This window comes from Hemicordylus capensis, chromosome 3 (genome assembly GCF_027244095.1).
Source record: "Hemicordylus capensis ecotype Gifberg chromosome 3, rHemCap1.1.pri, whole genome shotgun sequence".
Classification (NCBI taxonomy): Eukaryota; Metazoa; Chordata; class Lepidosauria; order Squamata; family Cordylidae; genus Hemicordylus; species Hemicordylus capensis.
In genome coordinates, this window is record NC_069659.1 from 318,215,755 (window position 1) to 318,242,030 (window position 26,276).

General features: G+C 42.6%; 1 long non-coding RNA gene across 1 annotated transcript; it reads right to left on the reverse strand.

The window, feature by feature from the left end:
- Window positions 1-2,364: 2,364 nt before the first annotated feature.
- On the reverse strand, window positions 2,365-7,919 carry LOC128351904 (uncharacterized). The gene is made up of 4 exons (XR_008320109.1): window positions 7,811-7,919; window positions 7,553-7,617; window positions 4,676-4,748; window positions 2,365-3,852 (listed from the first exon to the last, which is right to left on the reverse strand). It is a non-coding gene; the product is annotated as an uncharacterized LOC128351904 (long non-coding RNA).
- Window positions 7,920-26,276: the final 18,357 nt, after the last annotated feature.

Consider the following 26,276-nt stretch of genomic DNA (forward strand, 5'->3'; position numbering starts at 1 on the left):
AACTCTCTCTTACAGGATTTGCCAAGTATACTTAGTGTTATGTTTGAGAAAGATTAACAGTATTTCAGATCAAAGGCGAATCCTGCCACATAGTCTTAGGAGATTGTCATTCACTTCCATTATGGCTCATTTGCACAAGATTTTCATGTAATATGAGCCATTGTTTTGATGGCAGTGATGTGACATAAAGACAGGGCCCAATGCATCTCAGTATCCAAGTCAGTCAAGCTTGCGGTGACTTGGTCCAAAAGGCCTCAGCAGTCATAAAATGCAACGCTTTACTCTATTAGGTTGAAGCATCCCTTTCAGGTTAAAACAACTTTTGAATGAGCTTTGGTCTGAACAAAAGCAAACAATGGGCATTTTTTGAGTGTTCAGTAAATGTCCTTGTAACCAAAGTTTGTCTCAAAGTAAAACAAAAAAAGTTTTTGTGAACCATCCTGTTCATCTATATGCTACTTTCTCATGCCAGTTTTCTTACTGGAAAAATAATTAATGGACTGAAAGAGACAGTAGTGATTAACTATTTGCCAGATCATCTTCTTTTGTGAACAAATGGGAATGATACAGACAAACACCAGTTCAATCTCCAATAATATTGGCAGTTTGATTAAAACAAGTACATTGGGAAGGAAAGATGACTGTATACTGAATGTGTGCAAACTGCATAAGAACTGTAGGAGCAGTTCATATCTATCCCAGTTCATATCTATCCCCATTGCATTTCCTGTTAAAGCAATACTTGTGCTCACTTCAAAGGAGCGGCACTAGATGTGCTTAGTTTTTTCTTTCTCAGCTGAGGAACTTTTCTACACTTCATACAGAGACTTAAAGCCTGGGATTTCAAACTTAACTGTGAGTTTATTTCCATTCTTTCTCCCTTATCCCAATTATTTTTAATAAACAGGCTGGCTGACATCCTGACTACATTTCTCTACTATACTACTACTGTTCAAGGAGTAGTCTAAAGGACAACGGACTTTCAACAGAACGTCAATTTGATCAGTATGTCAGCTACTGGCCACAATCCAATGCAGACTTAAGCATGCTTCAGCCAATTGATTTCATAGGCAAATGTGCTTAACTGCATTGGACTGTGGTCATAGTGAAGAAAAGGGAAACAAGTGTTGTAGCAAAATGATAGAGTTGTGGTATTTTATATTACAGAGGGGGATTGTGGCATTATTGACTTCAAGATGCTTCAAGAACCCTTACTCTGGGTCAAACTATTTAAAATTAATGACCACTGAGGAGCTGTAGAGTTTGTTCTTTGAAACGAATTGGAAAGAATGTTATTTCATTAGAAAGTGGTATTCCAGAATAAGTCTCTGTCTTAAAATCTCTGTCTTAAAATAGAAGGCACTTCTTTAAAGTAAAAGACATCTGTCAGCTCAAACATACATTATCATGAATGAGGGGAAAATTCATGAACCAACTGCCCTGCTCTCTTGCATTTAAGAAGTTGCAGTGCAGTTTGCTGGAAACTGCAATGTAGTTGCTGCTAAAACTGGCTCTGTAGGTAGGGAGTGTTTGAAAACTCAACCCTCATGGTGTGGTTGTATGCATAATTGTGCACCAGCAAACTATTAAAAACCAAAGGCTGAACTTTTATCGTGTCGGATTGCATATCATGTTTAGAGTACTTAGATTTGCCTTTTCAGGATTTTATAAGTATTTTTGTGCTGAAACTGTCAAAATGAATGTATTTCACATGTAACTTTTGGAATACAAGAAACTGGAAGCTGAGTTATCAATCTCTGCCAAGTGAGTTTTATATGGAAACACTGACATTTAACTTTGACAGTGATTGTTTGCAACCCAGCAGTACTTTGTGGGGAATAAAGAATCTATTTCCATAATGCCTTCAAATAAAAGAGAATATAAAATGTTCTTGTTCCCCATGTATGGGGAACTTTTAAAATGTAAACACAAAGCTATTAAACAAATGTGAGGCTTTACCTCCCCTCTCCTCATGTGGAAATAGTTGAGAAATACATGAGCAATAGCGCCCTCTACATTTGGAAAAGCCCAGAAACATTAAAGCCAGACTCTTAAATTTTATAGAAGGTATCTTTTAAAACCCAGTTCTTGACAGTAGCTGCTTTTGCCTTGGGACCTTGAGGTGGTAAAATAGAAAAGTATTAGGTATGTAGAATGATCAGATTATGCATTACCTTTACCTTGTTCTACTTACAATTCTAACACTTATATTAACCTCTTTAAAAAGCAGAAACAATCTGTCCCTTATGAACATGGCTAAAGTTAACAATGAAACTTTTTTTGATTGGTTATATAAGCAAAGTACAGTGTTCTATTCTACTTTGAGAATCTACCATATTATTAGATATTTGATTGTTTATTAAAAGTCTCTCATTATTCATCAACATTTGGATACATAGTTCTGTTAGTCCCAAAATCAACAGTAAAAGCACAAACTAATATATAACAATGACATTTATTAATTTTAACACTGAAATGATTGGAAATAAAGATTGATCGTTATGTTTTTGTAGCTTACATAACCAGAATAGAAGTGAATAGTGCTGAAAAAGTATTATTTTCAAATGTATTTTAAGATTAACACTATAAAAACTTCTTTTCTGTACTAAGGGAGCTTCTTACTTACTGTGCCTTAATAATAAAGAAGACTGGAAGAAAAAGTTGCCATGCTGCTGCTATGTACAAGCAAGCAGTAAGAATGCAATATAGCATTTTCTCTCAACATAAGTAATAAATGATGTAAATTATCCAACAATAAATACAGCATTATATTTAATCAAATGTATGTTTTAGTAATTTGAAAATTTTAAACAAAGCTTTTATAACTGGGTGTATGGGTTTTATTAATGGCATTTGGGGAAAAAAGTCAAAGGAACTATTTCACGCTTGAGTCCTAAACACACTACTTCAAAGTGATCCATATTGTTTTCTACAGAATGTACTTCCACATTTGTTTTAAGTAGAATGTTCTTCCTTATAAAGTGATTAGATTATAAAGTGGGATGACTAGGTTTCATATTTAAATAAAATAACAATGCATAATAGATTACAAAACTATGCATATCTATTTTCTCAATACTAAATTTAGCTTAAACAAAAAAAAGTTGAAATACCTTGAACTTTTACATTTTTAAAAATATAAGGTAAATTTCTGTAGTTCCTATCAAAAACTACCTGAATTTATATTGCACTTAATTAAGAGTATTTGTTGCATGCAAGTTGTAAATTTTCTGAAATGTTCTTAGCCTTTCAGTTATGCAAGAAGGGACAGTTTCCAGTTTAATTTTCTGCCTAAAACATCCTTCCCTAAATACTTTGGAGGGCAGGAAATCTCATGGGGGTGGGGGTGGGGGGACAGAAAGAAAAGTTGCCGACTTTCTTTATGTATCAAATATATTTTAACAAGTATTAAACAAGACAGCATTATTGAACAAAAAGTGGTTTCATCACCAGAAAACAATCGTCCTTTGTTGCATTTCTACTTTTGAGGCATTTAGTATTCCAATTTGAAAATACTGAGCGAGGTACAAAATTTACAAAGACAAAGCTGCAATGGCTCTTAACAGCACTGTGTTCATGTTGAGAGCAAATTAAAACAGTGAAAGAATGGTGCAAATAATTGTTTCATATGCTCTCTTTGCTTGTGACTTTATAATCATCCAGGCTGATTTACAAATGTAGACTTCAAGGTTGCTCAGCTTCCTGCAGCGTCGAAGACTGCTACTTTGGCACTCGTACTCATGCCCTTGTAATCACCACTCAGAAACTGTGCCTTGGTCCTTCCAATTCCCAGGCTCTTGATTGAACACCTCATTCTGTGCTAACAAGGTGTCCAAGGTATTTGAACAGGGTCTGCAGTCAGGGGAAAAAAATTGTTAATGGTGTTGCTCATTAAGAATTTCTACACCAGTTTTTGGTAATTTGGTAACTGTCTACACTATATGCTGATTCCTTCCTCCTCCATTTTAAAGATCGCATATGATGGGTTTTTGTGGGGAGTCCTGGATTTGTGGGAGCTGTATAGGGGATCACATTGTATAGCTTAGTGGGAAAAGACATGCAACACTGAAACTATCGTGCAGATTTATTTGAATAATTACTGGAATATCCAAACACGGTTTTGCCTGAATACAGATCTGTATGTTGCAAAATAATGATCATGGGACTGTAATATACACATATGGGGAAAAGATGAAAAATATAGTTTAAGAAAAGAGCCTCAAAGTGGAAAATAATTGTTTTATTGATGCATAGGAATTGTCTGGGGAGAACATGATATTAATAAGAGTATAGATTATACATTTTTTCTTGGAAGAATAATTCTTATAGACCCTGTAGAATCTAAACAGAGGGATAAAATGGCACAGAAAGATACTGTAAAGAATTGCCAGCCCTGGAACTCTGTGGTTTTCTTAAAACATGTTTTAAAATAAATAGTTTCCAGTGGGAAAGTGTCATAAAGAGCCCAGCATTTAGCTTAGTATATAAATAACAAATAAATTTATTGAAAGCTATACAGTTTCCCTGGTGTGTATAAAAAGGACTAGGGCATATTAAAGGTACCTTAATAGTCCCTTTGAAACATAAATTGAGAGGAATATGTGTTAAATTCAACAGAGGCTTGTATCAGTTTTTCTTTATGAAGAAGACTTGTTGACTTTGAAGAATTCCTTACCGTACTAAGTAATACAGTCTAGGACCCATATTCTGCTCCCATCCTGAGTCTGCAAGTGGATTGACTGGAGCAGCTTTAAGTAAAAAAGTCTAATTAACTCCATTTTCATCCATAAGCAGTATATCTAGCATCATTTTAAAATTCTAACAACTGTGAGGTCAATTTGTCAGTTTGCAGTGAATAATTTATGCCCAAAATAATTCGATTGACTTCAGAAATGCAACCTGAGGCTGGAATCCAAGGATGAGCTCCATGTTTTCCCAATATCCCCCTGTAAATATGCTTAAGATTGCTGTTATGAGGATAAAGACTGGCATGTATCTCACAATTCTATAGTTTCAAGGGTAAAATGTCATCCTGAAAGTGAAAAGAAAGTAAGACTTTGTTTATAAGCGTGATAAACCCAAGTCCAAAAGATATTATGTGTAAATGTGTACTATTCATTGCCGTGGGACTCACTACCATACAAATTATTATATTTAGAATCATAAGGTTAGGAGAATGGGGAATTAAAATGACCATTTTCAATAACCTGAATTAGGCTAATTTTGCCCTCAAAACAGCTTCAGGTACTATGTTGTTCCAGAGGTTTCCAGTAAATGTTTCCATTTACCTGTCACTGAAGTGATTGTGTGTGTGTGTGTGTCTTTCCAGTCGTTGTGGGAATCATTCACAAAAATAAAAGATGACATAACCCTAAAACAGATTAGAGATGGTAAAACTAAATATGTTATAAAAAGAGCCTTTCTGATAATTTAATTAGTCTGAAAGTAAACTCTTTTTGAAAACAACTTGTGTGTATGTGCTTTTAAGAAAAAATCCAATAGCTTAAACATTCCACTTAAAAACCAGCAGCCAGCACATTGCTAAGCAAAAAAGTAGATTTTTAGAGTAAGATGCCCTTTTAGTTCACAATCTAGCATTTTAAAGGTCTGTGATAAAGTCTAAAGAAAATTTTAATTTCGGTGATATAAAATATTATTTAAACTGTGAATATTTGGCAAGTCCAGAAAGATCAACATATTTACTTTTGCATATTCACTTTAAGCTTTGCACATTTCTTTTTGAAGTGGACACTACTACTCTGTTTTGTCCAAAACTTAGCTCCACTCATTCTATTTTGTCACTAATAGACATTCACAAACTTATGCCAGCTAAAAAATAGCCAAATTAGAATCTTCTATTTTATTATCTTGCTTAATCATCAAATTAAAAGGAATGAGGCTAAAATGAGAGCATTAAAGTGAATTTTGCTCTCATTTTTTTGTATATTTGCGGGGGGGGAGAATAAGTGTATTACATTTGTAAAATATTTTGCAAACTTTTTTCTTTAATAGGATAAATCTGTGGTGTGTCTGTCAGATATTACACTGAAAGTACCCTATCTCTAAAGCACACATTTGTATATTTGGGGTTAATATATTTTTAAAAGGAAGTGCTTCATTGGAACTTATGTTATGGCTGATATTATGACGGCACTTAATGGCTCACTGAATAATTTTCTCTTGTGATTCTAATCTGACTCTCAGTGCCTCATTATAATGACACTCTAAAATGTCAGAATACATTCACTGGAACACAAACCTTTCTAACATTTGTGTTTGGTTAGAACTAAAATAGGGTTTGTTTTTTAATGTTATGTTCAGCAGTTGCCTCAAAAATAGTTTAATCCATTAAAAGAGAACCATAAAAATATTGAATGTTTCTGTTCTGAACTTAGTAGTTTTTAAATTATAAAATATTTTTCCCCAATCTCCTTTTTGTCAAGCTAAAATCCTAGAGTGCTTTATGTCCTACATATATCACAAAAAACTTATTTCCAAGAACATGTGTTTGGGCTTGTGTATATGGTGGATTGTGAGTGTAAATATCATTGCTGTGTGATTCTCATAAGGAGTTCTGATCTCATCTATATCTAGTACAAATAGAATATTTGTCTTGATCTTAAACCAATGTAATGCAATAGCAAGACATTTTACTGTTCAGAAAGAAAGAACAATGCAGTGAACCATAACGATTTGATCACTTTCTCCCTCCCATCTCCAAAAGGAGTGATATATAATCAAAGTAGAAGGAAAATGACTTCTAACATGAAATAGTTGAAGGAATGTTCTTCAGATGATTAAATATTTTATTGGTTAATTCTGAAGAACTATTTTGAATAGTTCTGAAAAAATGTGGTGATCTTTCTCCAAATGATGGAAATATTGCACAGTTGCATCTAAAGCTGTAATCCTGCACATAGAGGATGGACAGCCTGAGTCCCTTTGATAGCAATGGGAGTCAAAGGCTAGTGGTCTGCAAATTGCGGCCTAAATATGAGACGCCAGCTTCCCAAGAGCACAGCCAAGATGGTTGGGATCGAAAGAATCACATGACTACTTCCACACCATCAAGAGAGATTTGGGCTTGTGTTTCTCTAATGGTAGCCACCCTGTGCTGCTTGACATATCAATTAGAAAATGAAGGGAGTTTCGGAAGTGGTTTCTGATATGACCTGTAAGTGTGGTGGTGTTTCTTGCCCTTTAAAAATCGTCCATTGATTAGTGTTTTTGCGTGGTCAAAATGAAGAAATTTGTTTTTATAATTGCCGTATATAAGGAGCACTAATACTGATGAAAAAGGTCATGCAGACCAATGAGAAATAGAAGTCAATTGGCAGAAGAACCCTTCAGAAAACTAGGGATATGTATTTATTAGCTGTTAAGAATAAAAGTTGATAATAGCAACTTTCTGAGCATGATTTATCTATTAATAAGGGGCACCTTTAGGTAGTGGCCTATGGTGCTTGATCTCCAGTGAATGGCTCAGAGTCCTGAATCTCACCAGCCATCTCCTTCTTGAATGGTTTGTGTGGGGGTGGGGGTGGATAGTCACCTTTATTGTGGCTGCAGCAGCAACAATCACTTCTTCTCTCTGCCTCTTTCGTAAAAGGTGCCGCACTGGGGACAAACAAAACAGGTGCTTTAGCCTCTCGAAGAAGCATTTGTCTTCTCCATTTTCCTTTGGGGAGGAGTCAGGTGGAATTATTCAGGGGGGCATGATTGAGTTTCATTATTAAAAGGGAGGGCTGAGGGCTCAGGTCTTGGATCTTATGAGCACCTAGCTTGCTATCAAGTATTATTTTAATCATACCCTTCCTCCAAGAAGCTTGTTTTATCCTCACAATGCGCTCCCCGCCCCCACGCGGTGAGGCGGGGGGTGGGGTTGTTCCTCTGAGGCAGGCATGGCAGCCACCATCTTGGCCCCCTCCACATGGCCAGGGCTGGCCAATCAGGAGAGGGGGCGGGGAGGAGCTTGCCTGGCAGCCACCATCTTCTTCAGTCACTCGGCTGCCAGGCACCCACCCACCCTCCCAGTACTCAGTGAGGGATAGCCGGTCGCCTGCGGTGGCCAAATAGGAATTTTTTGGGTCGCACCAGATTGGCTTGGGGTGCAGCTTTTTTTGCCTACTTCTCACTGAGGCTTAGGAGCTGGGTAGTAGGCAGGCATTGTAAAACAATTGGTCACTTGGCAGGAGAGTGCGGGTATTGGGTAGGTAGATTCAGGATTGGTGTTTGGCTGGAGGGTCAGTTGGGGTGGGGGTCAAAGAACAGCCCTTCAAGTTTTTGGGGGCCCGGAGGGCTGGGAATGGCCCCCACTTGGGGAGTGGCGTGACTCACCATCTCAGAGCTTTGGCGGCTTGGGTTTGGGGTGGGTCAGGCCATCCCCCCCTCAGCAGGGGAAGCCTCATGGTGAGAGGAGGTCAGGACATGGAGCCTGACCAAATCAGGACCCGGTCCTTCGTCCTGGTGTGGGATGGCCCTCACTAGGGGGGCCACCACACGGGAGGAGTGCCCGCACTCTGATTAGGCAGGGACCTCATTGCAAGTTTGTTATTGCAGTACAATAATAAAGTGGCCCTTATTTACTCCAACTAAGCGTGTCTTGTCTTCATTGGGGCCTGGGGGTGCAACACCCCTGTGAGGACAGATTTCACTGAAAGGTCGTGACTTGTCCAAAGCTATCCACTATGAAAAATATGTATATACCGCTTTACAACAAAAGTTCCCAAAGTGATATGCATAGATATAAATAAAGATGGTTCCCTGTCCCCAAAGGGCTCACAATCTAAAAAGAAACATAAAATAGACACCAGCAACAGCCACTGGAGGATTGCTGTTCTGGGGTTGGATAGGCTGAGAATCAGGGCTGAGTGGAGATTTGATCTCCCAGATCCAAGTCAAACCAACAATACAAAACATCATGGTGGTTCTTTCATTATTTTTTTAAAAAGTCAGTATAACTATTTGCATAGTACCTGTACCAGGAGCTATGCAATTGCCTTTTCTTCCATAGCTGCTCTCACTCCCTCCAAGAATGTTTATAAACCATCAGCCACATAGTCTCTTCACACCATGTTTACACAGTGCACGGATGATGCATGTCACTTGAATGATATGCAAACACATTATAATCCAAAACTGCAAGGGCAAAAGATGGTTGATATTCCTGAAGCAATAGAAAAGCAATAATGGAGCCTCATTACTCCAGGTATGTTAAAGTGGGCATTTTTGGTCACCTATGTGTACTGCCCTTCCTCTAAAGGACTTATAAAGTGTCATAAAGATGAATAAAATAAACATAAAATACACCCCAAGTAAACAGACCACTTCTATCACCTCCAATCTATCCAGGTGGAAAATGAATGGGTAGTTAGTCTGAGGTTTGCAGAGTAATACAGTGATTTTAACTTATTGGCCAGAATCCAGCGAACCACATAATCCGTTAAAACAGCAGCACTCCATACTGCATTGCAAAATGCTCTTGAAAATGGGGAAAAAATTCAGAATAATTTTGTGATATGGAAGGATGCTGTTCAAAGAGGAGGAAAAGCAAAATTCCCACTGGAAATTCCTAGGTCCTTGGGTGCATCTAAAATAGCTCTTTAGGTCTTGGCCATTGCTTAGAAGTGATCCCCATTGATTTCAGTGTGGACCACCAAAAAATTCTGGTGTACATGCATACACTCCACATCACATGTTATGTTGCCTGTGTAGAGGGAGTGGGTACATACGGGTCCACTGACTCACTATGTGCATTGTTCTCATAATGGAGTCTGTCTAAAAAAGCCAAAGAACTGGCAAGTGAGTACACTCAAAATTTCCTTTGTTTCTCTGTAACAGCTTCTAGTGCCAAAGAAACAAGCCTCCATTCAATTAAACACCTTGTCTCTTCAACCGTTCACTGATGCTACAAGAAAACTAGGAGTCTGTTCTCATGAAAAGCCAAGCCCAGGCTTAAGCAGCTGAGCCTGAGCTTGGTTGCTAGGTGAGAATCCCCAGGATCCCAGCAGTGCTGTGGCGCTAAACCCAGTGCTGAAACCTGGCTGCTAGCCAAGGTTAAGGGCTTAACCCAGCTCCTGGGATCATGTGTCAGTTCAAGCTGTTTGCAGCTCATGCTGACACATAGAGAGAGGTGCCTAGAACATTCATCGCCTGGGGGAATCCCTCAGTGCTCTGCACACAGTGCACTGGGGGATTCTGGGAGGATTCTCTCCCTTCCTGTGAGAGTCACTGTTATGGATGTGCACGAACTGGTTTAGAGGTCCTTTTATCGGCTTCTGAACCGGTCCAGAGGTTCAGTGGTGCGGGGGTTACCTTTAAGGAGCAGGGAGGGTGTTCTTACCGACCCTGCCGCATTTTCCCTGCCAGCACAGTGCTCAAAATTGCTGGCGCAAAGCGATTGCTCTTGCTGCCCCGGTCAGCATCAGACCAGAAGTGGCCAGTGTGTGTGTGCACATCTGCTGGTTCAGGCACATCCCTAGTCACTGTGGGACAATGAGTCCTGGCCTCTGTATACCCGTGTTGCTGGGATCAGCACTGGTCATGTGGGTGTGCAGCTTGTGCACCACAGGGGCCTAGAGCAATCATCTGGGGGAAGGTAGGTTGAACCCTGCCCTCCTCCTCCTTGCCCACCCGACCACACACATGGCTATATGAATAGCCCCTAGGTTATTTTATGCTGCACTGCATATTTTATTTATTCCTTAAGTGTTCCACAAGCTTTCTGTTCAAGGTGCTGAGCAGTATGCAAGGTATATATCAACTGCTACGCAGCAAAGTTTGCCTGCTGGTCTTGAAGAAAGGAGACGCAACAAGCTTGTCTTTCTCTCCTAAAGAAGATATCAAGCTAGGAAACACAGCAAGGAAATAAAACAAATCTATATATTTAATTCTCTTAGCCGGCATGCGTGCCCAGTATTTGGCAGCGGAACTCTCGTGACACGCTGCGAGAGTTCCAGCAATAATAATGGAGGCGGCCCCGCCCCACCCCGCTGAGTAAGGAGGGAGGAGGAGAGGGGGAAGAAAGTGGTAGCGCCGGCAGGTGGGTGGATGGATGGATGGATGGGGGGAGAAAAAAAGCGGTGGCGGCAGGCAGATGGGGGGGAGAAAAAAGCGGAAGCAGTGGGCGGATGGGGGGAGAAAAAAGCCATGGCGGGGGGTGTGGGCAGAAGAAAGTGGATGCCGGCGCAGGGGGGGGGGAGAAAGTGGCAGCGGGCGGGCCAGAGAAAGTGGTGACTGGCGGGTAGGCTTGGGGGGGAGAAAGCAGCGGGGGGGGGGGGGACTAGAGGCGCAGATGGTCTGCGCCTGGTTCAGCTAGTAAATAAATAAATCACCAAGAAAACCAAAGAGAGAGGAGAAGCTATGTTTGTTAGTGCTGGTAATTTTCTAGGGTTAGATTTCTGGCTTTATGTTCTTAAAGGTCTCTGAGCAGTATGCAAGAAAACTGAATAAAATACAGTAATACACAATGACCTACATCCTCACTAATTGTGCACATGCAGAGTGAAACCACCCCCCAGTCACACCACTAGTGGTCCTTCTACTGCAGCGTGAAGGCTTCACACACGTTGGGCTCTTTCTGTTGACCTGTTAACGGCTATTAGTGGTGTGCACACTTTTTAATGCTCCGCATATACACCATTAGTTCCAATGTGAGTCAATAAAATGCTATAGCCAATTTTTATAAAAAAAACATACAGTAAAAATATCACTTACACACACAGCTAAACAGATAGACATAGATATCAATTCCATAGTGACAGGAGCAATTTTAATATAGTGATTTCTTTGGGAGAATGATGAACTCTACTAAACTTGAGCCCCTGTCTAAAATTTACATTAAACCTGAAGTTTTAACTCTCTTCAAAATGGTACTAGCCTCCTCCCTAAAATATTCCTTCCAAAGCAAGCAGCACTGAAGTTATGGGGGCCTAAACCGGAGAAGCTCTTTAAAGTTTGTAGTAAAGATTTGTGCATAATTGGTAAAATAAAGGGTTAAACCTTTTCAATATGTAACTGCAAAATTAATGGAGCATACTAATCCATTTTGAGGTCTAATGAAATACACCACAATTTAAATTGCAATTAAACACAAAGAAATGTCAATGGAGAGAGTCTATGTTCAAATTTGGCAGGGGGGGCGGGGCTTCTTCCTACAAACTTGTAGCTATTCAAGGCAAAAGTAACAATAATCTTCTAAGTATTTGTGTCAAATGTTCTCAATTAAATATTTAAGAGAGTTTCCATGAGTAATTTTATATCTTCAGTAGGAATGTGTAATGGCTACAAAAATAAAACATGAGCTCATTTAAGGAGATCACAGGTGAAAAATTATCCTTATTGATTACTTGGACCAATTTTACTGTTTAGTAATTTTACCATTATCAAGTTACCTTTGCCCATTACAGCAAATGTGAATATTTTTCTTTTTCCTTCTTCTGGAAAGGAGCAGAATTCAGATAGTTAAGGAAGAAAAGAAAAAAGAGAACACCTTTCAGCTTCTTTTTTGGCTTATTTTGACTTTACCTATTTTCATTGCCATTGCTACATATTGCTGAAGATGCTTTGTAACATTATATTATTACAAAACCAGATTAAGACTTGGTTTAGAACAGAATGTGGTGGTAGAATCCTGAGGTAGTAGAGTGGACTGTACCTCTTTAGACTGCAGTGGAGGGAGGCTGCCATTTTAAAAATTTACTTCCATGTAAATACTCCCTGCAAATAGAAAACTAGCTCATTAGGGAAAAGGTTCTATCCCAATCCGTTTCCTGCTGATTTTCTACTTGAGAAGGTCCTCCACCTCTAGACTAATAATCTGCAGTCCATTCTATTGCCTCAGGGTTCTGATGCCTCGTGGCCTCCTAATTCTTCGGCATGTGTAGACCAGGCCTAATTTGGAATAGAAAATGTTTATGAAACTTTACAACCGTAGCCTTATGCATCATCCCAAAGCACTGGATGAAATCTAACAATTTTTCCAGATTTGATTTCTATCCTGTATTTACATCAACCTACAAAACTAGCTAGACAGACACAATGCCAGATACCTGATGTTACTTTTGACAGGCAGTATAGTAGATTGGTTGGTTGGCTGGTTGTGCCATTGAGTCAGTGTTGACTCCTGGCGACCACAGAGCCGTGTGGCTTTCTTGGTAGAAACTATTACTATTGCCTTGGACATTTGGGCATTGTTTCTACAAACCATCTCATGCATATCTTTATGAACGTGTTTTTAAACAATTCTCTTCTCATTTATTTTCCCTATCAGTGGCTCACAGACAATGCAAGGGAATGTGGGCAACTTGAACACCACTCGTGCCCTTGCACACTGATAAGCACCACTGATGGGGCTGCACTGTAGGGAAACCTCACTCCATCATAGGGGCTCCACGTATGCACTTGCATGATGTGTTACCCACTGGAAGCAGTTTTTATTCTCCGTAACGCTCCAAGCGGAGTAGATGTGTTACTGGCCTTTGTTAAACCAAGAATTACAGGATGGGAACAGACAAGGTCAGCCTCAGAGTCGGCCAGGGGAGGAAGTTACTTCATCACCTCAGCCCTCCTCCTGGCTTGTTGCATCTAGCCGGTCCCCTCTCTGGGGAGTTATTTGCATATGGCTTCATGCTGTGGGGTAAATGTTGAGCGAAGCCACATTGAATCACACTCATGGCATTGATCTTGGTTTTTGTTTTTACAAGTTCACATGGCACGCCAGAGTTTTCCTTCTAGCCAATGGCGGGAGGAGGGAGAGAGAGCTACATCTGCATTGTAAAGAGAGTATCCCTCTGATTATGCTTATGATTCTACCAGTGCCTCTCCTTATTTGCTCAAGCATTTTCAGAAAAAGTAGCTTAAAACCAGCATTTTTTAAACCCGGAAATACCTTGAGATAAGCTAGAATTCACAAGACAAAGCCTGATTTGTGTGTGGAGTGGGTCCACAGATCTTGAAGGGACTTCAGGGTAGGTTTGGCTGGTGTGTGAACATGCACACACTCTCCCAAAGGAGATTCGGGGTAGAGGCCCTGTCTGTAAAGTCGCCAGGGGAACTTTCAACTCCCATGCTCAAGAGCAGCCCTCATAATTGACTTCTTTGGCTTCAAATGCCCAGTACAGACAGGACTTAAAGCGACCAGCACTGCCATGCCCAATATGGCTGCCCCACTGGAGCTGTTCCATGCAGTTCTCCCTCTCACCTGCTCAACCTCACGAGGACCTGATCAGCCTGGGACCATTTCACCCCACTCCCTTCAGGAGAAGACAGGAGCCCCAAGGGAGGGATGCTGCACTCTCTGCTTGACTCCATAGGGCTACGAAGGCAACCAGATAAGGTGGCATCTCAACATCCTCTTTTGTCTTCTTATTCCACTACAGTAAAATGGGTTGGCAGTTTGCAAGCACTTCTCTGATGGTGGCAGTTCCAGGATGTGTGTGTGTGTGAAGAGGGCGGGGGGAAATACCTTTTTAATGAGGTGAATGTTGATGCCGCCGCTGGCACTTGCCATCCTGTGGGAAGCTGGGGAGGCCTACACATCCCTCAGGGAGGCCACCACTCTCCTGCTGCTCAGCTGGCCTCCTTGCATGTGTTGTGGCCATTTGAGTGGTCAGCGCAGTAGCAATGGCTGCCACACATCTGTGACAAGAGCAGGGAGACCTCCCCATTAGATACTGGATCTTCCTGTGGGATGCCAGCAACTTTCGCCATTCTTTCAAACTATTTCTCCCCACCCACATTGACCCCCTAGAGCTGCCATCACCAACCACCACTGAGTCTTATCTCTCTGTGACTCTAGTTGTTTTGTGTCTCTATGAGGTATCATTCTCCATTCTGTCCAATGGGATAATTTTCCTGCATTTTCCAGAAAATTAATGACTTTGGTGGGTTCCTCCATTTTTGGGGTAGTCTGCATAAGGTCTGGAACCTACCTGTAAAGAAGGCATGCTCCTGTTTTTCATGATTTGGTCTGGAAGTTTCATGTCAGTCAGTGAGACAGTAAGGTCCAAGCAGCTTTAGATTTATTTTGTGTTTATTTATTACATTTCTATACCTCCCCATCCAAAGTCTCTGGCCAGTGCACAAGTAAAAAACAAGGCAAACACCATTTAAAACAAGCTACTTAAAACAATATAAAACAAATTTAAAACAATATAGAATCATTTAAAATCAATTGATTGATTGATTAAGTGTCATCAAGTCAGTGATTACTCTTAGTGACCAAATGGATAGATCCTCTCCAGGATGATCTGTCTTCAACTTGGCATTTAAGGTCTCTCAGTGGTGCATTCATTGCTGTCGTAATCGAGTCCATCCATCTTGCTGCTGGTTGTCCTCTTCTTCTCTTTCTTTCAACATTTCCCAGCATTATGGACTTCTCAAGGGAGCTGGGTTTTCACATAATGTGTCCGAAGTATGATAGTTTGAGCCTGGTCATTTGTGCCTCGAGTGAAAGTTCTGGATTGATTTGTTCTATGATCCATTGGTTTGTTTTCCTGGCTGTCCGTGGTATCCTCAGAAGTCTTCTCCAGCACCAAAGTTCGAAAGCATCTATACTTGCTTCTTCAAAGTCCAGCTTTCGCATCCATAGAGTGTCATGGGGAAAACCATTGTCCGAATGATTCTAATCTTTGTAGGTGTAGACACACCACAGCATCTAAATATTCTTTCCAAGGCCTTCATTGCAACCCTACCCAACCCAACCACTTTTCCACCTTTCCACCACTTTAGTGTCTTCATTATCAATTCTGAGGCTGGTTGCTGTACCTGTTGTCATTAGTTTAGTGATTTAGTCGTAGTCCCATTTTTTCCCACTGTGCTCCTTGACTTTCATTACTAGAGCTTGCAGATCATCCGTATTCTCAGCTATAAGAGTAGTGTCATCAGCACAGCACAAGTTATAGATGTTTCTTCTTCCAACTTAAAAGCCACACTCATCTTCTTCCAATCCAGAGTATCTCAGTATATGTTCAGAATATAAGTTGAATAAATACAGAGAAAGTAGACAGCCTTGTCTTACTCCTTAACTGATCTAGAACCAGTCTGGAACCAATTAAGAATACTTAAAAACAATTTAGAAACCTTGGAAGGCCAGGCCAAACAAGTAATTCTTTAGGGCTCTCTTGAAAGCCAACAACGAGTCCAAACTACAGATATCTACTGGGACTGTATTCCCTAGACCAGGAGCAGCTACAGAGAAGGCCTGGTTCCAAGTCACCACAAGATGTGCCAGTGGCAACTGGAGATGTACCTGTCCAGAAGACCTCAGCATGAAATGGGGATTATAAAAAAGAAGGTGCTCTCTAAGGTAACCTGGACCTAAGCCATTCAGGGCTTTAAAGGTAATAACCAGCACTTTGTATTTTGCCCAGAAACATATTGGCAGTCAATGCGATTGCTTGAGAACAGGCATAATATGATTTATCCAGGTTACCTCAAAGACCAGTCTGACCTAACTGAAGTTTCTGAACTACGTACAAAGGCAGCCTCACGTAGAGCGCATTGCAGTAGTCTAACCTGGAGGTTACCAGCTGATGCACCACTGTTTTGAAATCGTTCTCTTCAGGGAATGGGCACAGCTGTCAAATCAACCGAAGTTGATGGAAAGCACTTCTGGCCATACCCTCCACCTAGGATACCAGGGAGAGGGCTGGATCCAAGAGAACTTCCAGGTTGCATACCTGTTCCTTCTGGGGGAGTGTAACGCCATCCAGCACAGGAAGATCTAGCTCATCCCTCAAATTCTGATCTCTCACAATGAGCATCTCCGGCTTGCTTGGATTCAGCTTCAGTTTGTTGTCGCTCATCCAGCCCATTACTGCCTGTAGGCAGGCATTTAGGGAGTGAATGCCATTTCCTGATGATGATGATGATGATGATGATGATGATGATGATGATAAGGAGAAATAGATTTGGGTGTTGTCAGCATACTGATAACACCCTACACCAAATCTCCCAATGACCTCACCCAGCGGTTTCATGTACAGAGATAGGAGAGGAACCACTGCAAAGCTGTGACGCCTATCCCCCCAGGTGATCCAGAAGTATACCATGGTCAATGGTAGGGATGTACGAGCAGGTTCGGAACCAAACTGGCTTGAAGTCGAACTTGTTTGGTTCGAAGGCTTGGGGTCAAGCTGTACCACCCCCAGTTTGGCTTGACCTCGGACCGAAACACCCCCCCCAGCCCTTTTGGGGTTTCATGGAACTTTTACTAAAAATAATTATTTTTTTTTTAAAAAAAATCTTACTGCCCTGGGGGAGGCTTCTTCAAGGCAGGGGTGGGGTGGGGGGTTAATGGAGATTCCCCCTCCCACCACTGGCCTTCCTTCTCTCAAAAACAGCCCTGTTTGGCCATTCTTCAGCCCATTAGGGCCTTTCCCCCGGCATGGTGTCAATTTTGGAGGCTGCCGTGCCTGTGCAGTGGGCCTCTGTGTGGCCTGGGGAAAGGCCCAAATGGGCCAAAGAAGACCCAAATGGTGGGGGAGGGAGAACCTCCACTGACACCTACCCCAATGCCTCAAAGAAGCCTCCCTGGAGGGAGGAAGTGTGTGTGTGTGTGTGTGTGTGTACACACACACACTGACACTCCCCCACCGCCTCAAAGAAGCCTCCCCAGAGGGAGTAAATATATATATATTTATATATATGTATATCGGATTCAAGCCGAACCAGTTCAGCCAGTTGTGTGCACACCCCTAGGCAATGGTATCGAATGTCACCGAGAGAACCAAAAGAGCTAACAGAGTCACACTCCCTCTGTCGATGTCCTGGTAAAGTTCATCCATTAGGCCGACCAAGGCTGTTTCAGCCCCATAGCCCTCTCTGAAGCCAGTTTGAATGGGTCTAGATAATAGGTTTCCTCCAAAACTGCCTGCAGCTCGTTAGCCACCCCTCTCTCAGCCACTACTCTCTCAATCATATATAGATTAGGACTGTATAAAGGAGTGATTTGTTGTAAGGGGATCAATCAAGATTTGAAGGTTTAAACATTGTTTAACGTTGTTAAACATTGTTTCCTTTTTTTTTTTTAAAGGCAAATTCAGCACTACACAGTGGTATGGGAGTGTAAATTGTGCACATAGTATAGTCCACTACAACACACATTTGTGCATTTTCTTTGTCCATGAATACATACTTTGATGCCTTGAGTCACATTCCATAACATTTAGAAGCCTACACTTAGTGGGAAGAATCCTCAGAACTGGGAATTTGACAGCACTATTGCAGAAGATTGTTAAATTCCTTGGTGAAGACTCTGTGGGGAGTAGCAGTGGAGTCTGTGGGAAGCATCTTTGGCAGGGAGAGAAGTAATGGGCACATTTGATCTGGGTCTGTGTTCTAGTGGAGCCTACCCTTTACTTTTTTTCATTGTTCTCGTTCACTTTTTACATCATATAACTTATAACTTTATAACTTGGTTGAACTGCACAAATGTGTGTTGTGTTTTTGTAACAGCACATTTTGCATCTGGCAGTACATTTTAAAAAGCTCTGGTTTAGGCTGCCACTTGGAAGCTGATGAGGTCTTTTTCCTAGCCTTCTACCATGGCATCATCATGAGTGGTCATGGCCAAAATGCCTTCAGGCTGCTGCTTATCGCACAGGAAACATTATGCTTATTTCAGCCTCTCAGCCACTAATGAGATAGTACCACTTTGCTTGCCTTAATCTCTTTCTGTTATCCAAAACCTGAACAGGAGTGTGGAGGAGAGGGAGAGAAATTGGAGCCCTCCGATACCACTTGATGTCACATGCTTGCCCACCACTTGGCTGTTAATGACCATGAGCCTTGCATCTCCAACCTTCAGAAAGTTGCTGCCATATTCAGTCCACCTGTACTAGTTTTGCAGAGTCTTCTCTCACATTGTGAATCCAGAGTCTTGCCAATGGCAAAACATCACCAAGCTTTCACACACACACACTTACTTGTTGGAATCAGGCAGAAGTGATTCCTACTTCCTTTTTTCCTACAAGTGATTCCTATTTCCTCTTTTCTTGCTTGTGGTGTAACCCCTACCCTGCCTTGAAAGGGCTAATGAACTGTGGCTAGGTACCCATTTAGGCAGAAGCAGAACAGGTGAGAAAGCAGGGTGGAGTGAAGTCCAGCTGACAGTGGCGTTAAAGGTGGCAAGATGGGGGGTCCAAGGCACCAGGTTCCTAGGTTGCTTAGGAGCAGGGCTGGGCTGGAGTGCAGACTGGAAGAAGCACAGGTGAAGAGCTGTTGTTCCAGCAGCCATCTTTGCTTTCCTGAGGGGTTATAAGGGCCTCAGCTGTCAGTTGTCTCAGGTTTGTTAGTGGCAGCAGCTGGGACTGGGGTAACTCTGCTATGGCTACCCTCAAGGATACCTCTTACTCCCAAGGAGGCAACTTGTCTCCTGCCAGCATTGTGCTGCCAAGGTGAGTGCTCCTCCACCATTCCTGCAAGGTAGCCCATGCCCAATGGAGCCAGCGTTCCTGGGGGCTTGGAGGCTCATCACAGTCAGACTTCTGGGGATTCATCATGGAGGTGGTCGATAATCCCTGGAAGTGGAGGACTGTGGCTTCTCGAGATCCTGCATCTGTCAGGAATCAGTAGGGGCTTTTGTAGTTCTTGTTTCACTGGTGCTGGTGTCAGGCTGTTCCTTTGGGTCCCTGTTGGAGTTCTCTCTGGTTTGGGACCCTTACAGGACTGCTCAGAGTACTCCTACTCCAGGGGTTCTTCTGGGACTTCCTATGGATCCTTGTCTGAAGATTCCCCCCAAACCCCATTGGGGCCTTCCTCCTCCTCCCCTGAGGACTCCCCGAGGGATGAACAGGGTCAAATCCTGTAACTTACCTTCATTGTGGAGAGGTGCTTGCATGAACTTTCTCTGCATCTAGAAAATGTGTATCTTGTTGCCAGGAAGCTACAAGAGTTATTGTTTCAAAATATACATGGGAAACAAGAAAAGGGAAAACATGACTTGCTTGTATCTCCTCTCCCTGCACTTCTGTGTGATGTCCAGCGTTGCCCGTAGGTCGGCTACATACCTAAACATTGTCCATATTAATTGAGGGCCAGACTAGATACTTATTGAGAGATTGAGGTGTGCACACTTTATTTCCTTAACACAGGGAGCATGATGAGGTGGAATCCTGCCCATGATCCAGATCAGGACTGCAAGGGGTGTGTGTTAAAATTTTAAAGCTAATGAATCTTTTCTCCAGGGACAAAAAGCAGCTGTGATGGAGAGTGATCCAGATCAGGACTGTGATGGGGGAAAGGGTTAAAATCCAGCCTGCCATTGTCCCAATGTGGATCATCCCCCTTGCTAAGTCTTCTACAAAGGTTCTAAAGCAAGCCTATAGGCCTCGATCATGTAATAGGTGTATCATTGAGGGCTGTGCAAAGCAGTCCTGCTTTGATATAGGGTCCAGATGAAGCCATAGCTCAGTGGTAGCACATCTGCATTTTATGCAGAAGGTTCCCAGTTCATTCCTTGGCATCACCAGATATGACTGGGAATGATTCCTGCCTGCAACTCTGAAGAGCTGCTGCTGGTCAGTGTTGGCAATCCAATATGGACCAATGGTGTGACTCGGTAAAAAGCAGCTTCTCATGTCCCTGTGACTCTTTTAGGTCCTTACTGGACATGGGCAGGATGCAGGCTGGCATTGTGATTTTTATCTGAACATGGTGAGCAAGCCCACAGTGTCATTTTAAAATAACTTAAACTAATCACTCTGTAAGAGATTCACCTGGTTAGGCCACATTTGCTTTGATTCAGACCGAACAGGTGGTCTGCGTGTTCAGATCTGAATCAAAACTTCAGTGGCCAAACCAGGCTGAATTGTCCCTGCTAACTTGGCAAAGAGCTACCTTTTAATGTGGTGATTCTCTTTATTGAGCAGGGGGAGAGTAACTGGCCCCATCCACCCCCAGCACAGTACCTCCAGTGACTGTTGCTGGTCTCCACCTTACATTTCTTTCTAGATTGTGAGCCCTTTGGGGATAGGGATCCATCTTATTTATTTGTTATTTCTCTGTGTAAACAGCCCTGAGCCATTTTTGGATGGGCGGTATAGAAATCAAATCAAATCAAATCAATAAATACATAAATAATTTCTTCTGAAATGAATTGGCCAGCAAAGCTACACACACACACACACATACACACACACACACACACACACACACACACACACACAGCTTCCCATTTACAGCCGTGAGGGGATGGACAGCTGAGTGCACAAGCTGCTACTGAAACAGAAGTGTATTCACATGGAAGTTTCACATGTGCATCGGAAACTGTATGGAGCTCTGGAATGAGGACATTATGTTGTGACTTGGGCACTGCCTGTACAGTATGAACAGGTCTTCCTGTCTGTTTCCAGCCAGCACTCTGCTGTTTTCATGGTACTCGCTCTGCATATGGGTCCTGCCCCATTAGCTTCAGATTGCACCTTTCTAGGTCCATGCAGCAGTAGCTGCATTCCAGCCTAAATTGTTAATTTTTGCCCTGGGAAAATTCATCTTTGTGCCAATGATAACGTTTAGCATCTGCAGTTTAATTCAGTACACTGCTTTTTATTATTAAATACAGCTTGAGGTTGAGGATGATAGAAATCACCCCAAGGGTATATTTTGTATAGAAATAACATGAAGCTGTATTACTAAAATATCAGCTGTGGTTGAGTTATATTAACCACATGAAACAAAAAATCATGCAGGGGAGCATACAAATGAAACATGAAAACTAAGCATAAAACCACATACATGTTTTTCTTTGAAAAGATATGCCTAACTTTTTGATGGTCTTATATTACCCTACTTACAATGCAACTGTGGCTACGAGATTTCTACTATTGGCAATAGATCAGGAGTCCTGGGTGGGGGGATCCCCTGAAATGCTAATAAAGATTGGAGTAAAGCTGAACAATTATTGCAAGATTCCCAGGACTTTAATCCCCCCCCCCCCGTAGCACAGTAGAAACTCTCTTGTGGAATACTAGTATGCCATGGCATGTAGCTTGACCTTTAGTAGTTGCCTGGCATACAGACCTCTGCCATTGGCCTAAGGGCCATCTTGCCTTTTAGGAAGAATGTAGGAAACTAAGTCAGACCATTGGTTCACATAGCTCAGTATTGTCTACACTGTCTGGCAGCAGCATTCCAGGGTTTCAGACGGGTGTCCTTCCCATCCTACCCAGAGATACCAAGGACTGAACTTGGACTTTCTGCGTGTAAAGTAGGTGCTCCACCATTGAGCTATAGACCCTTCCCCACCAAGGGGAACATCAAGGCAAGGCAAAGAGCAGCCTGTCCTCAACTATCATTCCATAGAGGAGAACTTCAGGGAGCTTCCCTGCTACAAAGGACTCTGCTATGGTTGTTCTGCTGTGTGTGAAGCAAAGAACACTACTCTACTACAGTACAAAGGGGGTAAGGGACCACTCATAGGGCCAGAATAGAAACATTATTTACCGAGAAGCAGTATCAATGTCAGATACTCTTATGCGTTGTTGATACTTGATTTTTAATATATGAAGGTGCCAATAGCTCAAATTCACCATATCATGGAGACTCTTTTGTATTTGCTCCCGTATGTGCCATTGCAGTCTCCCTTAGCTGTAGTAGAGAGTGGTCTCTTAGAGCAGGAATACTCTAAGAGCATTAGATTACACGAAGAATACTCTAAGGAACATAGGAGCATAGGAAACTGCCATATACTGAGTCAGACCATAGGTCCGTCTAGCTCAGTATTGACTTCACAGACTGGCAGCAGCTTCTCCAAGGCTGCAGGCAGGAATCTCTCTCAGCCCTATCTTGGAGAAGCCAGGGAGGGAACTTGAAACCTTCTGCTCTTCCCAGAGCGGCTTCATCCCCTGAGGGGAATATCTTGCAGTGCTCACACATCAAGTCTCCCATTCAGATGCAACCAGGGCAGACCCTGCTTAGCTATGGGGACAAGTCATGCTTGCTACCACAAGACCAGCAGGAATATTGCGTGCTCTAAGAGTGGTCTCTTAGAGCAGGAATACTCAACATTGGGTCCCCAGATGTTATTGGACTTTAATTCCCATAATCCCCAATGAAAGGCCACTGGGGCTGGGGATTATGTGGAGAGTCCAATAACATCCGGGGAGCCAACTTTGAGAATCCCTGTGTTAGAGCACAACTAAATATGATGCAGGAGAACCACTCTGCAACTACTTTTAAACTTTCATAATCATGTTCCTAATCATGTGTAGGAGGAAAGCTCTTTAGACTTAACCCCTTACAAACACTGGACATGTAGCTGCTGGAGCCAGCAGCATGCTCCAGCTTCCCACTCATGCATTTGCTGAATACGGGTTTGGTGGAATGTTGTCTGAAAATAGGTAGTAGTGCTTGTGGACTATCTAATTTTCAGGGACCAAGTCACAGCATTTTCCAGATGATCTCTGAAACCTTTTTGATTGGGCTGTCTTCTAGTGGCTGGAATAATTGTGAATGCTATATAATATTTTGTATTTAGTGGAAAGTTTATTCTATTGGTTCTCTCTTGCATCACAACTTTCAGACATCGTCATTTGAAAACCTGTTGAATGGCGCAAACCGCTGGCAAGTTCTACTGTGCAGTCCTGATTGAAATGGATGGGAGCAGTGAACTAGCAGAATAAACACATGGATGAATACCTAGGTGGGGTGAAAAGAATGTAGACTCAAAGCTGAACTGTTTTGAACATCCTTTGCCAAATATTCGAATGGAAGTGTAGCACAAGTAACTAATATAGGCAAACACAAAGACTTGAAGGGGATTAGCTACTTCACAAACAGTAGATTTATTGACCTATCACAAAATACACAAATAATGTCTATATTACAGGATCCAGTGCAAGGGTGTAGCAAGGTTGAAGTAGACCCTGGAACAAAAAGGAAAGATGGGCCCTCTCCCCCTCCCCACCAGTGGGAGGGGGAGAGAGAGTGAAGAGCAAGCTGTCACTCTGGTAGGCCCCCTCTCCCTCAGAGACCCAAGGACATCTGTCCGCCTTGTTCAGTTGTAGCTATGCCTCAATCCAGTTGTAACTGTGTACTTCAAGAAAATACCTGCCTGTAAATGGTTGTGCTACTCCACAATGTTGCACCACTGCTAGCAGAAAATCTTTTCCGGGATCTATACAGAATTGTGCAATGTGTTGTGCAGTATGCAGTGTAACAATTAGCTGCAGTGTAACAAATATGAACATAAGAACAGGCCTGTTGGATCAGGCCCAAGGCCCATCTAGTTCAGCATCCTGTTTCACACAGAAGCCCACCAGATGCCGCTGGAAGCCTACAGGCAGGAGTTGCCCTTTCTCCTGCAGTTTCTCCCCTGCAACTGGTACTCAGAGGCATCCTGCCTTTGAGGCTGGCCTATAGCTCTCCAAATAGGAGGCAGTCAGAGAGAGGGTACTTTCTTCACCCAACATCCTTAAGCAATGTCCTCACACAAGCAAGACAGCCTCATGCTAGCACAACACTAGTTTGAATCCTACTCTTCATCTAACTAGAACAGGAATCTTCACTATTTTTCAAGCGGGGGGCACTTTGAGTGTGAGAGCCATTTTCCATTGTGCACACAGTACAGCACTTTCCCCAGTGCTGAGAAGACCCTTTAAGAGAGATGGAGCCCTCCCTCAAGAGCTCTAGGAGGAAGGTATTGGGAAGGGTTGCCGTTCACAGCATTCTGTGCATGCCTTTCAAGATGGTGCAGGGGCTCACCTTACACTTCCCTTAAAGGAGTCCTCCCTGGTACAGGGCAAAGTGCAGCACTGCACAGTGGGAATGATCACCTCTGCATGGTGCCGGAATATTCAACTTCAGCCTGAACAGGGTATTCAACTCCCGCTGAAGCTTCACACAGGCCCGATAAACAATAAGTCAGGGAGCTGCACTTAAAGGCTGATTACCGCAGAGGCAATTGCCTACGGTGGCAAATCCTGGAGGAGCGGCAAGTTAAATCTCTTTAAAAAAAAACTTTACTTTTAAAACTGCCACTGTGTGGCGGCAAAAGCTCCTAGTAGGTCCGCACAGCCTCCCAAATCCTGTCGGGTGTACCGGGCCAAACGCAGGGTGCTGCCTGCCTAGATGATGGTGGAGACGGCGGCAGGACCTTCCCACATGGGCTCACCTTCCTCCCAAATGACAGAGGTTGGATTGATTTTGGCCTTCTGTGCATGCACGTGTGTTCGCGGAGGGCTGAAATTGCCCAACCTCTCTCATTTGGGAGGAAGGTGGGCCTGTGTGAGGAGGTCACTTGCCGCTGTCTCTACTGCCCATGCCCAGCAGCAACTGCACCCTGCCCAACAGGATTCGGGAGGTGGGGGCCTACGAGGAGCTCTGGCCACTGTCCATGCTGTGCCGCAGCTGTGCAGCAACCGTTTTTTAAAGTTAAAAAAAAAAAGATTCAATGCCCCCCTCCCCTCGTCCAGCGGCAAATCTTGGCTGCCTATTAAAAAGCTTAATCTACCCCTGGCTGCACTTAGGGTTGATGAAGATCACCACTGGTCCTCAGGCCTTAAAATGAAGAACATTGGACTAGAATATACAGATTAGTTGTGATAATCTGGTTTATATATTCTCTACAAACTCCTTAATGCTGAAAAGTTGTTTCCCCTGGTTTTCCAACAGATTTGTTTACCAAAATCTTGCACTGGACATGAATCAATATCCTTGAAATGAATTCACTCCCTATTCTATGGAACTATGGAAATGGCTGTTGCTAGCATAGTTCCCACTGAAGTCAATGTTAAGCTCTCGATGTCCAGCTTGTTATCGGTGAGCATCAGCATCCAACAAATGGCTTTGACCACTGTGACATCTGTGACCACACTCATTAAATTATAGAGATGAGGTAAAAAGAGACATGTGAACTGCCAACAGGAGGAGTAGAATGGCAGGCAAATCTAACAGAAATCTTTCTGTAGCTGGAAATATATTTCAGTGAGAACCTCCAAATTGCCTTGCTGGAGAAGGCTGGATCAAGTCCATTTGGTCCAGCATTCTGCCAGTCAGATGTCTCTGTGAAGAATAATAGCATCAATGCATTAAGGCAATAGTCAGCACTTCTTGTTTGTCTCCAATACATGCACACAGAAGTATCCTGTTTCTGTGCACGGAGGGTCCATCTACCTGTCATCAGTAATATCTTTAAAAATGGTTCAAATCCCCACTGGTGTGTTTCCCAGAATATGGGAAACGCCTATATCAGGCAGCAGCGATATAGGAAGGTGCTGGAAGGCATCATCTCATACTGCGTGGGAGAAGGCAATAGTAAACCATTCCTGTATTCTACC